Source organism: Pelophylax lessonae, assembly GCF_965119305.1.
Source record: "Pelophylax lessonae genome assembly, chromosome: 5".
In the NCBI taxonomy this organism is placed as follows: domain Eukaryota; kingdom Metazoa; phylum Chordata; class Amphibia; order Anura; family Ranidae; genus Pelophylax; species Pelophylax lessonae.
The window spans coordinates 464,317,857-464,336,072 of NC_138772.1; the positions used below are offsets into that span (position 1 = coordinate 464,317,857).

Below are 18,216 nucleotides of genomic sequence, written 5' to 3' on the forward strand. Positions count from 1 at the left end.
CAATCCGACAATGCCACAGCTGTGACAACAATTAGGGAGGCACCAAAAGTCAGTCAGCCCAGAAGGAGGTGGATTACATCCTATCCTGGGCAGAAAACGTTGTTCCCTACCTATCAGCAGTTTTCATTCCAGGAAAAGAAAACTGGCAGGCAGATTTTCTGAGTTGTCAACAGATATTTACGGGGGAATGGTCCCTACACCCTGAGATCTTTGCATTGATCCGCCAACACTGGGGGGTCCCAGATGTAGATCTATTGGCATCCAGGTTCAACAACAAGTTGAAGAGATTTGTGTCCAGGACAAGGGATCCACTCGCAATCAGAGTAGATGCCTTGGTGACTCCTTGAGAGGAGTTTTCCCTGATCTTTGCCTTTTCTCCGGTTTTCAGCTGCTGCTGTGTCTGCTACGCAGAATCCAGGAAGTTGGCAAACCAGTAATCCTGGTAGCCTCAGCATGGCCAAGGAGCTTTTGGTATGCACAAATTCAAAAACTGGCAGCGGCAAGGCGTTTGGTTCTCCCACTACGTCTGGACCTGCTCCCTCAAGGTCTGATATTCCACCCTGCTTTACAGTCTCTAAATTTGACAGCTTGGCTATTGAAGGTAATTGATTGGTTTTGAAAGAGCGGGGTAAATCTGGTCCTGCAGTCTTTACCCAAATAATTGCTAAGAAAACCAGTCTCTAGAGGCATTTATTACAGTGTCTGGAAATCTTACATTACCTGGTGTGTGGCAAGGAAATGGCATCCCCGCCAATATATCATCGGCAGAATTCTAGCCTTCTTGCAAGTAGGGATAGATATGAAATTAGCCTTAGGCACCATTAATGGTCAAATTTCAGCCTTGTCATTTTTTTCCAGAGACCGATCGCTTCACATTCCTTGGTTCAAACCTTCATTCAAGGGGTGTTACGTATGCTTCCACCAGTGAAACTACCATTGTGTCCTTGGAATCTAAATTTGGAGCTGGCAGTTTTACAGAAACAGCCTTTTGAGCCCATGGGGCATATTCCCCTGGTTCTTTTGACCAGAAAATTGGTATTTTTGATTGCGATAACTTTAGCCAGAAGAGTATCAGAACTAGCAGCTCTTTCTTGTAAAGAGCCATTCTTGATTTTGAGAAAAAGTTATTACATTCCCTTGATGTAGTATGTGCATTTAAGATTTACTTGAAAATGTCAGCTCAGATTTGAAAGACCGAACTTTTGTTCATGCTGCCAGAAGGGCCCAGAAAAGGGCAGGCAACATCTAAGTCTGAGATTTCTCAATGGATTCGCTAGGTTATTATCCAGGCATATAGTTTCAAAGGGAAGGTTCCATCTTTTCCGGTAAAGGCACACTCTACCAGAAGAGTAGGTGCCTCTTGGGCAGTTTGCCATCGAGCCTCTATGGCTCAGATTTGTAAGGCCGCGACTTTGTCGTCGGTGCATACGTTCACTAGATTCTATCAAGTGGATGTTAGGACCCAGAAGGAGTCTGCATTTGGCTGCAGTGTTCTGCAGGCAGCTATGTAGATCTTTTGTGGTCTGATGGTGGTATTTATGGTGTCCCCCTTCCCTCAAGTGCATTGCTATGGGATGTCCTATATGGTAATTAGGGATAATCGAACTTTTGAAAAGTTTGGTTCGGCCAGAACACCCTAACTTCCCGAGGTTCGGGTCCGGATTCCAGAACCCCATTAAAATCAATGGGACCCGAACTTCAGTAATCAAAAAGCACAATTTTGAAGCCCTAAAACCCAATAAATGCCCCTAAAAAGTTTCTAGGGTTCCGGGTCATGCCCCAGGGACTATTAATCACACAAAAAAAAAAAGTTCTTAAAAATGTTCGTTTTTGATAGAGAGACAATTATTGAAAAAATTATTGAAAAAAGAAAAAAAGAGATTTCTTTGAATTTAGTGTCTGGGGGGTCTAACAAGTGTACCTGTGAAGTTTCAGCTCTGTAGCATGTCCAGAACCAGAAAAAAAAGATAATTTTTCTTAGAATTTTTATTAGCGCAGGGATGGAGTTCCGCTCCTTTGTTTCAGGCGTTTATTGGGCATTTTTTGGGCATCTTTGGAGGCAGGCATGAGATTTGAACTTCTGTATAGGGGTATATATACACACACACACACACATATATATATATATATATATATATATATATATATATATATATATATACACATACACACATATAGGTGTGAAAGGAGGGTAACACCATCCTTGCAAATAATTTCAGTAGCGCAGGGATAGGGTTCCGCTCCTTTAACACCTATATGTGTGTATGTGTATATATACATATATGTGTGTGTGTATACAGTATATACCCCTACACAGAAGTTCAGATGTCATGCCTGCCTCCAAAGACGTCCACAAAAAAGCCCATTCTTGGAGTACATCACGGGACACAGAGGTCCCTCCCCTCTTGTATGGGATGTGTATTGCTTGCTACAAAACTGAGGTACTTCTTGTGTGGGAGGGGTTATATAGGGGGGCTTCTTGTCTGATTGCTTGCCAGTGTCCATTCACCTATAGGTGGTGTATAACCCATATGGTAATGAATATGGCTCTGTATCCCGTGATGTACTCTAAGAAATTGATTTTACAGGTAAGCTGTAGGAAAAATCCATATATTGTCAGTTTAGTTGTTGTTCTGGAAATCATTGGAAGTTTAATTTTCTGCAATTTTAAAAAAAAATGATGGAAATTATAGCAGCATAACCTGCAACAATGTACTGTGTGTCATTTTTTCGGATGACATCAAACTGTTCACATGAAAGAGGCTCCTGACAGCACAAAGACTCAGATGTGCTAAATCTTTCTTTCACTGAAGGAGGTGATATTCCAGTCTGTGACCTTTTTTGGGCTTACAAACTGTGCTGCAAACTTCCACAGAATGAATGAAGAAAACCATAAGTAACCCTACCCCTCAATTATATATGACATCTTAGTTCCAGTCAGATATCAAGGATAAAATGGATTGTTTCATCGCTGCTAGCTGTGAATGAAAAACACAAAGAAATACCAGGCATATGGGTTGATGAAGGAACAGCAAATTTGTGAACTCCCAACAGGAACATAAAACCTCAAATGCCCTCCAACATCAGATGGGCACCATCTTAACATACAAGCCTAGGACTGACGTTGGTGGGGAGGTGCAGCTAAACACTCAAAGTCCAGGTGCAGAAAACCGAACTGTATTGAAGGTGAAGTTCCAGGATGCACAATGAGCCCAGCAGCAAGGCAATCCGCCAAGGTGCACTCACAGACCGTAGTGGCACCGGGTCCCAGGTGTGCCAACAGTGTCTTTCTTGAGGGGCGGAATGCAGCCTGGCCAATCCATACCCAAGTGAAGAGGCTGCTAGGATGGATGGCGTTTCCCTGCACTTTCCTTACTCGTCTGGAACCTCTTCCTGACACTATGCATCATCCCTGTCAGACAGGTGACCTGTCCCTATGCTACCAACATCAGAAATGTGCCAAACCCGGGAGCCAGGGTTTTAAATACCCAAGATGGCTGCCAAGGTCGCATGGGACGCCAGCATCCAATCGGATGCTGCCTCTCTGTGACAGAGGAGATCATAGAGGAAAGAGGCTGCTCTCGACTTCCTCCTCACCTATGAATGAGTGTCACCTGCCTACACGTTACCAAATTTTCGAAAATTATGTCTTCTTACACTTTGTATCAGATGAATTGGTAGTTTATGAAGTAAAGGACCTTTGCTGGTTCACTTTCTGCCACCAGCTTGAGCTTCACTGTGGGTAAATTCCAGAAATACTTCATGGGCACCATAGATTAGAAAGAGCCTTCTGGACATCATGTATACCAGCACATGCCGAGTACACGTAAGATGTGATAAAGTACCCCAATATATTGTGCTACAAGCTATATACCTGGCCATACCTGCCTCAGAAATGTACTGATCTTAGTGGTGTACAGTTCTAATTAGCTGCATGAATGTACCCTCATCCACACACAAAATATAACCATTTGTTTTTACTGTTGGCAATTGGTGAGGGGACGCACTGGATACCTTCCCTGACATTGGGCTGTTGCTGGGTGTCCAGTGCACCCCTATAGCTTTAAGGAGGGGTGAACTCCCTCCAGACATACTGTACCTGCCCCTAAGCTATCCTTTTTTATATATGTGCTCCAACTCAGGAGATTCTCAAAATGATAGAGTTAGGACTGCAGTCCACTGGGGTGCCGTGACGTTGCCGCTGCAGCTTACGCATATACTGTATTTGCATAAGTGTGCTAACGAAACCCCTTGGTTTTAATGTGAACTGTTAAACAGGGCCAGTTTGGTTTGTTGCAGGCTAGCTGGTAAGTGAGCTGGGAATTTTTGGAACAATAATTCTCTTCCGTCTTCAATGAATTGTAGATTCCATCTCTCCCAAAGTTTAGTGCTCAGTAGATCCCCCCAAGCATAATTAAGTAGTCCTTTGATACTCACTGACTGTTGATACTTATCACCTCCCCAGAATTATTAGTTATCAGTGGATTCTTCCCCCCCCCCCCTGTATCAAAGAAATAGTGGTTAGTCAGGTTCTCTCCCCTCCTACCCAAAGTATAAGGATTGATAAATGGTAGCAGTCCCTGGCAGCTCTTAAACTTGATTTTAGGAGCTTTTGGCATTTTTTTTTTTGCCAAAGCTCCTAAACTTAACTCAATAAAAGCCTATGTGTTAAGCTTTTAGTAGTGTTTAGGAGCTGCCGCATTAAGGTGAGGTTAGACCTCCCTCTCCTGAATGAGGAAACATTGCTTTCAGAATAGGAACGTTTTGGCCATCGGCTGCAGGAAAATGCGAATTGCGGCAAAATCGCTGTTAAAACACATTTTACGCTGTGCCACGTTTTGCGTTTTCCTGTGGCCATGATCAGGGTAAGCTAGTGTACATGTAGCCTTAGTGGTCAGTTGATTCTTACTTTAGATTATCCTTCTTGATACCTCTTACCCTTATCTCTAAGGCTTCACATACACTGGCAGCTTACAGCAGCTCCTAAACTTGAGTTTAGGAGCGTTTGGCATTTTTTTTACCAAAGCTCCTAAACGTAACTCCAAAAAAGCTTATGTGTCCATGTACACATAGGCTTTTATTAAAGTTTAGAAGTTGCCGTGTTTAGGTGAGGTTAAAGCTCCCTCTCCTGAATGTGGAATCAGGATCAGGGCCGGGACTCTGGAGATGTTATGGGGGAGGGACTTTTAGACAATTTCAGTTACCTATTGGCTGAGGAGGCAGCAAAATGAGGGCTTCTCCGCCTCCCACTGCCTCCTTAGCCAATGGATACACAGGGTGCACTGTCTATCACAACACAGCCTCTTCCTGTGCTGGTGGGACAGAATTCCTGTGCAAACAAGCTGCTGCAGAGATCCAGGTAAGAGAAGAAGAAGGAAAAAAATGTTTCCCTAAAGCTGCTTGAATGTACAGTGCATAAGCTGTGCCCTCTTCCCCCTGTTAATGACAGTCACTGTATTGCCAGCTTTATTGCTGTCCTTTTTAGTAACTTTACACATGTGCAGCATAAGGGTCAGCTTACGTCACCATGTTAAAAGGGCAGATCGGAATAAAAAAAAAGAAAAAAGAAAAAAGGGCATCAATATGGCTAGCATTACAGTGACTGTTATTAATTATTTATTAATAAATAATTATTATTATTAGTCCAGGTTCACTAAATGAGTCAATGCTCTGAAAAGCAATCCATGCAGCGGAATGACAGAACAGCGGTCTGTCTATGTAAACAAGGCAGACCGCTGTTCTGTCAGGGAAGAAAAGAGAGATCACTCTTTTCCTCTTGTGCATCCCCTTCCCCTACAGTTAGAAAGCACTCCCTAGGAGCACACTTAACCCATTGATTGCCCCTGGTGTTAACCCCTTCCCTGCCAGCGTCATTTATACAGTAACAGTGCAATTTTTTTTTTTTTTTTTGCCACTGATTATTTTATTGGTGTCATTGGCACCCAAAAAGTGTCACTTACTGTCAGATTTGTCCGCCGCAATGTCACAGTCCCGCTAAAAATCACTGATCGCCATCATTACTGGTAAAAACAATTCGTTTTTGCAGGTTTGGATATCTGTGAATGCATTGACTCAAGCTTAGATTCGTCAGAGATTAGGACCATTTAAAGAATTTGATATAGCTTACTGATAAAACACAATATGAGGTGTCAGACAAAGCCATATTAACAGTCTTCTGCAAATTTCATGTTTTTTTTTGCTACTTTCTGTCACCCAAACATCTCCGGCACTTTCTCCAATATTCTTTGTCAGGGGGGTCAGCAATTAGTGAGAAATACCCCTTTTTCCAATTTTCTACCACCTGACCCCCCTGCTCTTCTGTGCATTCAAATGGTTAATCCAGCTTGCATCTGCTCACTTCTGCTGCAGTGCTGCAGCACCCTTTGACTGCTGTACCTTGTAGCATTCCCGGTGGTGGTAGTGGCAGGCAGGACTCCTAATCCTGGTACTGACTGTGTACATCCCCTGGGCAGCATTCAGGAAGTGATGGTGGGGGAGCAGCTGTAGGGGGATCGTATGAATAAGTGCATAATTTACATATTATTGATGCAATATTTACATATACATTGTATTCATATGTAAATAGTGCATCATTCATATGCACATTACCTGATTCGGTTCACTGCAAGAGGACAGGGCTGGGCAGAGGTAGTGACCATTTCAGACATCATGCTTTCATGCTGTAATCTCGGGATCTCGGGAAAAAAACAGGGACTCTTCCTGCAATGGAAAGGTGCCTAAAAAGCGGTATTGTCCAGGGACTGTTGGCAAGTATGCATTTGGATGATGAAAGTCAGCAAAACTTCACTTCATGCATAAAGCTCTGGGGAAAATTCCCGTGGAAAGAGCAACTTCCCTGGCAAAGTGTACAGTCTATTTGCATTTAGTAAATCAGCCCAATTCAAGGAATCCACGCAGTAGCAGGCAACAGTGGAGTTAACCACAGAGTGAAATATAATCCATTACAAAGGTGTTTTTTTTTTCGTATTTTTTTCTCTTCATGGGAAAAGGGCTTAGAGTAACATAATCTGCAGGGGTAGCTCCTTTTGCTTTATGTTGCTTTATACCACAGGTACACAAACATACCCCAATCCCCATTATTGCTAATCATTGGCCCTTTAAATGCTGCATCAAAATAGATGTAAACCTTAACATAATGACATTTCGGGGGTAGATTTACTAAAACAAATAGACTGTGTACTTCATGTAGCACTGCCCCCTTGGAAGCTGCTGAGTGTGTATTCCCCTGGGTTACCCATAGCAACAGTCCGTAAAACCTATCACTTTAAGAGCCGGTTCACACTACTCCGACTTGTCAAGTAGCTCCCAATGCGGTGCAATGGAACCATTCTAATCAGAGCGACTCAAGTCGCTCCGACTTAAGAAAAGGTTCCTGCACTATTTTTTGGCGAAGTCGGTGCGACTTGCATTGACTTCTATTATGAGAAGTCGTTTGCAAGCCGCGATGAAGTTGCACTGCACGGGCAACTTCAAAGTCACCCGAAGTCGGGCGACTTTGAGTCGGATTAGTGTGAAATGGCTCTAAGACTTGGCTCAGACAATGAACAGTCCAGGGGATTTGGTTTTTGTATTTTATTTTAGAACTTGGATGGGAGAAGGGATGAGTGGGATACTCCAACTTGAACTATGCACAATTTCTGAGGACACTAACTTTAATGAGTGCAGCAAGGCCGCTGCTTCACCTTGCCACTGAAGTGAAGTAGAAAATAGGTTCCTGACTGAATTTCTCTTCAGGCTTCTGACTTGGCTCCCCCTTTCTCACTTCCCGTGCATGCTAGCCCCTTGTCCACTGACTCTCCACTGGAGTGGTCCCCTTCCTGGGCAGACCCCTGGCAAGCTTCCTGGTACTCACAGACTCTGTTTTTTCCTGGGTTGCTCTGCCTTCAGCTCCACTTGTCAGTATCCTGGACCACCTGGCTCAGCATCACACACTTGGTCCACTAGGCTGACTGCCTGTGACCACCTTCCTTGCTGACAGGAGGAGAGACAAACCATCAATCTCCTCCTGGGACCTGGCTTCCCGCCCAAAGACACCCTGTCACATGTGCCCTTGGCCTTTATAGCCTATCCCAGGATGCACCACTCTTGTGACCTCCCACTGAGACAGCCACAAAGCCTGTGTGTAACCGGCTGGGTTTCTTCCACTGTCCAAAGGATACAGTGAAGACACTCCCTCAGACCAAGTAAATCACACATGGACACATGTAATAGGCAAAACTACTGATCAGGCTCCCCTGATAAGCAGATGGAGCAAAACAATGCCTTTACCTAGCACCTACCTAGGAGGGTGCTACATTCAGAAGTTCAGTTGCACTAATTTTCCCCAGTGCTTAGGTAATGTGATGAAGGTTCACTTTGTAAAAAATACCCAATCAGATGAAAATGAAAAAAGCATTTGTGGTGGAAATCATCCGAGCTTTACCACAGCCACTAAGCTCTGGGGTGCAACTGCACTTGCACAGTCTCTATATATAATAATTATTATTTTTTTGTTTTTTTTCATTCTCCTTGGTATCTTAGTGCTACTGATCTATTACAGCATTTGCCGTTACCTGTTAAAACACCCTCACTCAAGCATCAGCTCTGGACTGGTTTAGTAATAGATGGCCAATACCTGTTTATTGTGGGTCAGTATGGCTGTTTGTAGTTTCCATAAAGGGTAGGTGTGGTACAGTGACAACACAGGTACACAGTTGGGAGACAGTTGTCACCTCCTAAACGAAAATGCCTGATCAAGGATCTTCACAACATGTTCACCACCAATTCATTTTTTAAAAAGTGGGTAATTATTAAAAATATTTTAAACAATTTTAGAAATTACATTATTATGTTAAAGCTTATTTGAGATTATAGTGATTGGGTTTACATCACTTTTAAGCTAAAAAAATATATTTCTGCATTGTAATCTTTGCACTGATATAGTCTGTTGAATGGCATGCTATTCGCTATAGACAAAACTTCCCCTTACATCTGTGTTCTCCAAGAGCAATGACACAGTAAAACTAGATTAATAATATTCTGTTCTAACCACAGACTAGGTGAAAAGGTCAGGCTAAAGCAAGCACATTTAGCAAGTTATGTTCCTTAACACCACATGTCCTTTGGATGTTCATTATCTAAAAGAATATATTAAAATAGTAAAAGCATAACATCTTGTCATGCAAAATTTAAGAAACGACACAATATTCTGTGTGCATGACTTCGACAACCAAAAAGAAGCTCAGTATTCTGTTCAAAGTTTAAAAAAAGACAGACAGAAAGTCAACATCAAGTTCAGTACTCGGTAAAAGAACAAAAACACACAACATCATACTATTGCATGGCTTGAAGCATGCTACTTAAAAAAGAACATTCAGAGTCAATACGAACAAGATCAGGTCAGAAAGCCAACCTTACAGAAGTACCTGCTTTAAGCTTTTTTTTTTTGACCTGTCAAAACCAAATGGAAATATAAGCAGTTACATCAATAGCTGCCTTGCTAGAAGGAAAACCTTATGTACCAATGGCCTTGTCGTGTGTAGAACAAAAGTCTGTGCAGACCTAAAGAGAACTGGATTTCTTCACTCAATCTCAGTTGCCAGATCCATTATGTCAGAGGATAACATTATAATCCCAAAATATTGACATTATATAAGACATCAGTCCATCCAGTTCAACATATGACGTGTGTGTGTGTGTGCTTGCTGTTAACTATACTTTGTATACCCCTTTATCTTGTGGCCTTTAAGGTGCCCATATAATCGTTTTTTGAAACCATTGATGCTCCCTGCTGATACCACTGCTTGTGGACGAGAATTCCACATCCTTGCTGCTCTGACAGTAAAGAACCCCTTACATATTTTAAGGTTAAACCGTTTTCCTCTAGTTTTAGTGAGTGGCCACGTGTCTTATTGTATTCCCTTTCTCTGAAAAGTTTGTTCCTTATGCTATGGTCCTCACCAGTACAGTATTTGTACATTGATATCATATTCCCCCTCAAGCGTCTCTTCTCCAGAGAGAATAAGTTCAATGCTTGTAGTCTTAGCTGATGTCCTCCATTCCCCTAATTACTTTTGTTGCCCTTCTCTGGACTCTCTCCAGTTCTAGCACATTATTCCTGAGGACCGGTGCCCAGAACTGGACTGCATACTCCAGATGTGGCCGGACCAGAGTCTTGTAGAGTGGGAGAATAATCTCTTTATTTCTGGAGTGATTCCCCTTTTTTTTATACATGCCATTATTCTGTTGGCTTTGCTTGCAGTGGCTTGGCATTGCATGTAGGGATGATCGAACGGTTCGGGTCGACCATCGGTTCGACCCGAACATTGACTGTTCGAAATTCGGCCGAATTCTGAACTTTTTGCTGAAAAAGTTCGGAATTCGGCAACCAGAACCGACCAAAATGCAATGGGACAGGAACTGGGCTTTAAAAGCCTGTGATTGGACCAGAACCATCAGTAAAAGCCAATTGAGGGGGCAGGAGAATGCTAGGAATGTGATTGGAGTGACTAGGGGGTCCAGTGACCAATCATTAGTGAATACGCCCCCCAGTATATAAGATAGCCCCGCCAAATCTCTACCATTTTAATACAGGGCTGTGGAAGAGAGTGGAAGCAGTTCTGTTACTTCTGCTCTCAAAGTGTCATTTAGCAATTATTAGTGTGAGGAAAGGGATATCTAGTGTAGTTAGGGTACTATTTTCCACTATAGTTAGATTTAATAATCTAGTTTCTGTAGGGAAAGTGTTAAGTGTAAGGGGACCGTAGTGTAGTGACAAAACCCTTCCATTTCAGGGTGACCGCTATAGAGAAAAGATTGTTTCTCTTAGAACACTTATAGAACCGGATAGTGGCTTCGCCCTGTCGCCCTGCTTTTTGTTGCAGGCGTTTATAGGGCTTTTTTGAGGACATGTTTGGAGTCAGGCATGACATCTGAACTTCTGTGTAGGGGTATATATACACACACACACATGTATGTATATATACACATACACATATATAGGTGTGAAAGTAGCAGAACACTATGCTTGCGCTAATGAAATAATTAACACCCATATGGCTTCTCTGCTATAACACCTATATATGTGTATGTGTATAAATACATATAAGTGTGTGTGTAAATTTACCCCTATACAGAATTTCAGATGTTTTGCCTGCCTCCAAAGACCCCAAAAAAATGCCCAAAAAAAACGCCAGCTGCAAAACACACCTGGGCGTTTTTGTAGCTGGCGTTTTTTTTGGGCATTTTTTGGGCGTCTTTGGAGGCAGGCATAACATCTGTACTACTGTGTAGGGGTATATATACATACACACATGTATGTATATATGCACATACACATATATAGGTGTGAAAGTAGCAGAACATATGCTTGCGCTAATGAAATAATTAACACCCATATGGCTTCTCTGCTATCACACCTATATATGTGTATGTGTATAAATACATATAAGTGTGTGTGTATATGTATACCCCTATACAGAAGTTCAGATGTTTTGCCTGCCTCCAAAGACCCCAAAAAATGCCCCAAAAAAACGCCTGCTGCAAAAACACACCTGGGCGTATTTTCTAATCATAATAAATAAATTAATAAGAATAAAACAATTTACCAATTAGAGTGAGAACCAGAGCATGGGAATCTCCCAGAGTCCCATACATTAGTTAGTAGTATGAATGTTTGTGAGAATAATTCATTCTTTGGTTTCATAAATATATTGGTAAGTTAAAGTACAAGTCCAGCCTATTCTTTACTAGGCTTAAACCTGTATCCACCCTCCCTCCAAACACTATTTTAACTACCTTGTGAAAGTAAGGCATGTATACTTACCTATTCTGAGAGTGCTCTAGTCTGGTCCCATGATCAGCTGTCAGTGGTGGCTTCAGGGCAGGGAGGAAGGACAGCCAACAATAAATGCCCCATAGTAAACCTATGCGTGATGTCATGGCTCAGGCTCTGCAGCCATTGTTGGCAATCTTCCCTCTTCACTGAGGCAGGCCACTGGGGAGATCATGTGACCAGACCACAGAGCCCTCAGAATAGGCAAGTATATTCATTTTTCCTTTACAGTGTTCTACTTTAAGAAATTAAATTATGTTTGGCTTGTTTATGAATACATTGTATATTAAAGAGAAACAGTATCGTATGTGAAAATAATGGTTCTATACCCAGTGCCTTTAATCTGTGTGATGGTTGACCGATAAAAGACTCAAAGAGTATTGTTACCTGGGCATTGGGGATTGGGGTCAGAAAGTGGAATGCAAGTAGCATCTGAACCCTTCTGTTCTTGAACCCATCGTGGAAATGTACACCCATCTATTGGCACTTTTCCACTGCAAGTACCGGCTCGGCTCCACTCGGCATTGCTTGGCCCAGCTCGGCTCAGTTTGCTTTTCCACTGCGTGGCACGAGTCAGCACGTTTCAGCATTGTATAGGCTCTACTCGGCTTGGCTTGCTTTTCCACTAAAGTAGTAAGTGGGTGGGATACAACGGTTCTCTGACCAATCAGTGGCTAGTAGTGACAAACAATCAAGGCTGCATGCAAAGGATTGCGGGATATGGTATAGGTATGGCCTGCTTTGAACTCCAACCGAGGTGGTACTATTTAAGTGAGCCGTACTGAGCCGTACCATGTAGTGGAAAAGCGCCGCTGTACCAAACCGTACCGAACCGTTCTAACCCATACCATGCAGTACCATGCAGTGGAAAAGCACCAAACCGAGCCAAACCGAGCCATACCATGCAGTGGAAAAGCGCCATATGTAGCATGGAATTTTGAAAAGGATGAAATTTTTCAGTGCTGAAGTACATATGGTTTAAGGTCCACACATCATAGCCACCACACACTTTCAGTACTTTTTGCATTTTAAATACTATCCTATATACTTTGAAGCAAGCTTTAAATTAATTTTAAAACATAAAAAAGAAGAAACTATTTTTTTATTGATAGATGATCTATAATATGAGAGGATATGTGAACGGGCAGAGAAGCAAATTTCAGATGTCACTAAATAACATGGCTTGTAGTTGCAACATTGTTAGGATGCCATAGCCTATTGCATTTACATGGATCATGTAGGTAGCTAGTTTGCACCTAATGTGCACTTTTGTGTATTTTTTTAATACATTTTATTTAAGTGGTTCTAAAGGCTAATGTTTTTTTTCTTTACCTTAATGCATTCTCTGCATTAAACTGATAAAGTCTTTAAAAGCTATATTCTCCAGCCCCTGCCAAATACTTACCTAAGGCTGATCTCGCTCTCTTTCCTTATACGTTCGGAGACAGCAGTGGGAGCCATTGGCTATCAAACAAATTGAGGGATCGGGGGGTGGGGCCAAACCTAGTTGTGTGTGTCACATGGACACACATAGCCTTGCTAAGGAGGGCACCCGCATACATTATATACTTTCCTATCTAATTATTATTGCTAGCAGCAGAAGGATTAAAAATAGTCAATGTCGATTGAGAGATTGAAGTTCCGCTTTACCTTTATTGCTATTAAGCCTTCTTTGTAATGCCTTAGTGCAGATGACAGGTTCTCTTTAAGGATAAATTAGGGGTCCTTTAAACCTCTATTGTCACATTAGAGGGGAGATGAGAAGAAATATTCCAATGGAAACGCATGTTCCTGTGACTTCCCACATAGAAGACTTATCAATAAACTGCAGTCATTGAGCATGGACTCCCATATTGTTGAGTGGATTAGGCAGTGGCTGAGTGACAGACAACAGAGGGTTGTAGTCAATGGAGAACATTCAGAACAAGGTCATGTTACCAGTGGGGTACCTCAGGGATCTGTACTGGGACCGATTTTGTTTAATATCTTCATAAGTGATATTGCAAAAGGCCTCGATGGTAAGGTTTGTCTTTTTGCTGATGACACAAAGATATGTAACAGGGTTGATGTTCCTGGAGGGAAACGCCAAATGGAAAAGGATTTAGGAAAACTAGAAGAATGGTCAGAACTCTGGCAACTGAAATTTAATGTGGATAAGTGCAAGATAATGCACCTGGGGCGTAAAAACCCAAGGGCAGAATATAGAATATTTGACACAGTCCTGACCTCAGTATCTGAGGAAAGGGATTTAGGAGTAATTATTTCAGAAGACTTGGGAAGACAATGTAATAGAGCAGCACGAAATGCCAGCAGAATGCTTGGATGTATAGGGAGAGGTATAAGCAGTAGAAAGAGAGAAGTGCTTATGCCGCTGTACAGAACACTGGTGAGACCTCACTTGGAGTATTGTGCGCAGTACTGGAGGCCATATCTCCAGAAGGATATAGATACTCTAGAGAGAGTTCAGAGAAGAGCTACTAAACGAGTACATGGATTGCAGGAAAGAACTTACCAGGAAAGGTTAAAGGACCTTAACATGTATAGCTTGGAAGAAAGAAGAGACAGAGGGGATATGATAGAAACTTTTAAATACATAAAGGGAATCAACTCGGTAAAGGAGGAGAGCATATTTAAAAGAAGAAAAACTACCACAAGAGGACACAGTTTTAAATTAGAGGGGCAAAGGTTTAAAAGTAATATGAGGAAGTATTACTTTACTGAGAGAGTAATGGATGCATGGAATAACCTTCCTGCAGAAGTGGTAGCTGCAAATACAGTGAAGGAGTTTAAGCATGCATGGGATAGGCATAAGGCTATCCTTCATATAAGATAGGGCCAGGGACTATTCATAGGATTCAGATATATTGGGCAGACTAGATGGGCCAAATGGTTCTTATCTGCCGACACATTCTAGGTTTCTATGTTTCTATGTTGATTTGGAGAGATTTCCTCTTACTTCCTGTTGTCTCCTCATATAGGAGATCATCCTGATAGACACACATAGCAACAAATGTTTAACGTCTTTTAATATAACATCTGTCACAAAGTTAAATAGTGATTTCCAGCCTGCATTCCAGTTCTCAGGGACAGAAGAAACATCATTGCTGTTAGTGAGACAACATCTTTAGAACTAGTATGAAGCTGAACAATCAGAGCATGGTATCTGCCATTAAAATCTTCTTAGACAGGAATTGTGCTTGATGTTAGCCTTCCTTTAAAGCCCAACTCCAAAATTTAGAAAAAGATAAATCTTTGCAGTGACTCACACACTGCAAGGGTTAAATGCTCTTTCTATTCATGTGTAGAGCAGTGGTCCAGGGGCCAGATGCAACCTTTTGCTTGCTTTTATCCAGTCCTTGGGGCATTATTTCATCCACTTTTACCTAAAATGGGGCATAACTCTCCCCAATGACACCAATGGTGGGGTACAATTTTTCCCAATGACACCAATGATGGGGCACAATGCCTCCCAATGACACCAATGATGGGGCACAATTCCTCCCAATGACACCAATGATGGGGCACAATGCCTCCCAATGACACCAATAATAGGGGCACAATTACTCCCACTAAACCAAATGACGAGGAATTTTATCCTTCTAACGTCAGGACCTTTCTGCTCCCACTGGGCACAGTCTGGCCCCCCTAAAATCTGAAGGACAGTAAACTGATCCTTTATTTTAGAAAGTTAGAGACCTCAGGTGTAGAGGAACAGGCAGGGTTACCCTATCCCCTGTTCTTGCTGGTTCTGCAAAGTTCCTGCCTTCGGGAGGTCCTTCAGTATCATCTTGTACAATTCAAGGCTATTAACCTTGTATTGTACATGGTGGGGCAAACATGCAACCACAGCTGGGAGAAGCTTAGAGAGGAACCTGCAAGGGTACTAGTCTTACTGTTGGAAGGACCCTGCTGAAACACAGAATAAAGTAAGTATTTCTCCTATATCTTGTACCCCTATACATGATGAGCATTTTACTCTTGCCATGTGGTTGGGGGGGGGGGCAACTTCATGGGTAGATTTTTTTCTTTTTGTTCAATTTCCTAGAGTTGGGCTTAAAATCGAATTTCTACTTTTGCAGTCAAATTTGCCAAAACCTCCCTATGTGCTTGTTATGTGTTCCTATTCACACAACATACTTTTTTTAATTTTCCTACCATTTAGATGTTTCTAAGGAGAAAGTGTCATGGCTGAATCTAAGAATTTCTTGACAGTCTCAAGTGTCTTTGTCCCTACGCAATCCCTCATTAACATACGATGCAGGAGGGTGGTTTCTACATTTTTAACCCTCTGTTTGGACAGACAGTGTTTAAATCCAGTTTACAGCTGATGATAAAGAACTTCTAACACAGTACAGACAGGGTTACTTTTGTATATTACTGCACAGCCCCATCCTAAAAGCATGTTAGGAGCTTTAAAGTGGTATTAACCCAAAAAGCAAACATTTACTATATTGCAGCTTATCAATTCTTAGACGTGATGGCTGCATTCATTTTTTCCTTCTTACTTTTATTTTAACTAGGTGTTCTGGCCAGTAAATCTGTTGTTTTTCAAAAGAACAAGCTCTCCTGCAAATGCATCAGTTAAGAGTGTTAAGCCAAACCATTTATCACTGATGGGAACAGTAGTGGCTGGTGTATTGGGGGCACAGGGGTGCTGCCCCCCCTATCCATGCATCTGGCCCCTTATTCTACATGTGGGGCGCCGGACGCATGGAGTTCAATGGGGCTTTTCTAATTTTTTTTAGCCATGTGATTAGAGCCAGAGGCTCTAATGGGCTAAAAAAAGGGTGGGCTTGGGGCGCAGAGCACTGGCCAGGAAGAGGGAGGAGACGTACGGCTAGAGGAGACTCACAGCCGCTCGGGGAAGGAGCAGGTAAAGATGCTGGCTGTCCGGCTGGGCAGCCAGCCATCCGTCCCGAGAGGGGTGGTAGATTTGATTGCCGGCTATGCCATTGGGCATGGAGGAGGAGGGAGGAGATGCTGAAGACAGAGAAGGGAAGAAGCCGAAGTTGCCACCACCGCCGCACTTGTCCAGATGTCACGTACAGGCAGGGTGAATGAGCCGGGGGGAGGGTCCTGCTGCGGTCCGGGGGGGGGGGGGGGGTATGGCACGCGGCCTGGTATGGTCCGGGGGGGGTGTATGTTGCGGTCCGTCTAAAGCCCCCCCCCCCCGGCCCATGGAGCACCAGCCGCCACTGGATAGAAATGCTTACAAGGATTAGCTTTTTTTTTATTCATGTAAAACCTTTATACCAAAATAAAAAATATAACTCTTGCTGCAACTGCTTGTATATCTGCTTATAAAGTGTGAGCTGGAATTTGGCTTCAATTAGTTAGTGTGTGGGTAGGGTGCAGCGTGGTGCGCCAGCAGAAAATAATACACTTAGAGGCGGAGGTAGATAAGAACAGTATATTATGAAAGTCCCAAAAATGTACAATCTGGCCCGGAGGGTAGGCACAGCCAACCAGAGTCACTTATAAACAAGCAATTAGTAAAGGATCTTAATCTTGAAATGAAGCTGACAGCTTCTGCAGCAAGGAGCAGGAATGCAGTCTGGCTGGACCACACTCATATAGGAAGCTTCCTTAATTGGAGATAGCATAGTCTCTGCACTTTCCCTACTCATCAGGAACCTTTCCCTGCTGCTATGCAGTGTCCCGGCCATACGGGGAACCTGTCCCTACACTAGCCACTCGCACAAAGTAGCCAAGGGCCAGAGTCTTAAATAGGCACTGCCCTGACCCAAGATGGCTGCTGAGGTCACGTGGGGTGCTTTCATCTAATCGGACAGCTGTCCCCCTAGTGACTTTGAGGAACCAGGTTCCTCACGACATCCTTCCCCTCCTGCATTGCCGATACGAATTGAGCACCACCTACAGTGGGGAGTACAGACTAAAGATCTAAATCTGCTAATACATCTAACACTTTGCTGTCTAAAAGTACCCCTGTTCTCTTTCATCCAGAGCGAGGGCATGCTAATGCAAGAGAAAAATCTAGGGAAAAAAAGCCTAAAATAGGAAACTAACACAGCCACCACATAGTTACATAGTTAGTGAAGTTGAAAAAAGACACCAGTCCATCCAGTTAAACCTTTGATGTATGTGTGTTTGCTGTTAACCGTTCATTGTAAACCCCTGTATATTGTGGTCTTTAAGGTGCCTATCTAATTTTTTTTTTTTAAACGATCAATGCTCCCTGCTAATACCACTGCTTGTGGAAGAGAATTCCACATCCTTACCGCTCTGACAGTAAAGAACCCTTTATGCAGTTTAAGGTTAACCACTTTTCTTTTAATTTTAGTGAGTGGCCCCGTGTTTTATTGTATTCCTTTTCTCTGAAAACGTTGTTCCCTATGCTAGGGGCACCAGTTCGGTATTTGTAC

General features: G+C 42.7%; 1 protein-coding gene across 1 annotated transcript in view; it reads left to right on the forward strand.

Moving 5' to 3' along the window:
- The window catches only part of RALYL (RALY RNA binding protein like), a 469,699-nt gene that overhangs the window by 162,734 nt on the left and 288,749 nt on the right, over positions 1–18,216 (forward strand). The window lies entirely within an intron of this gene.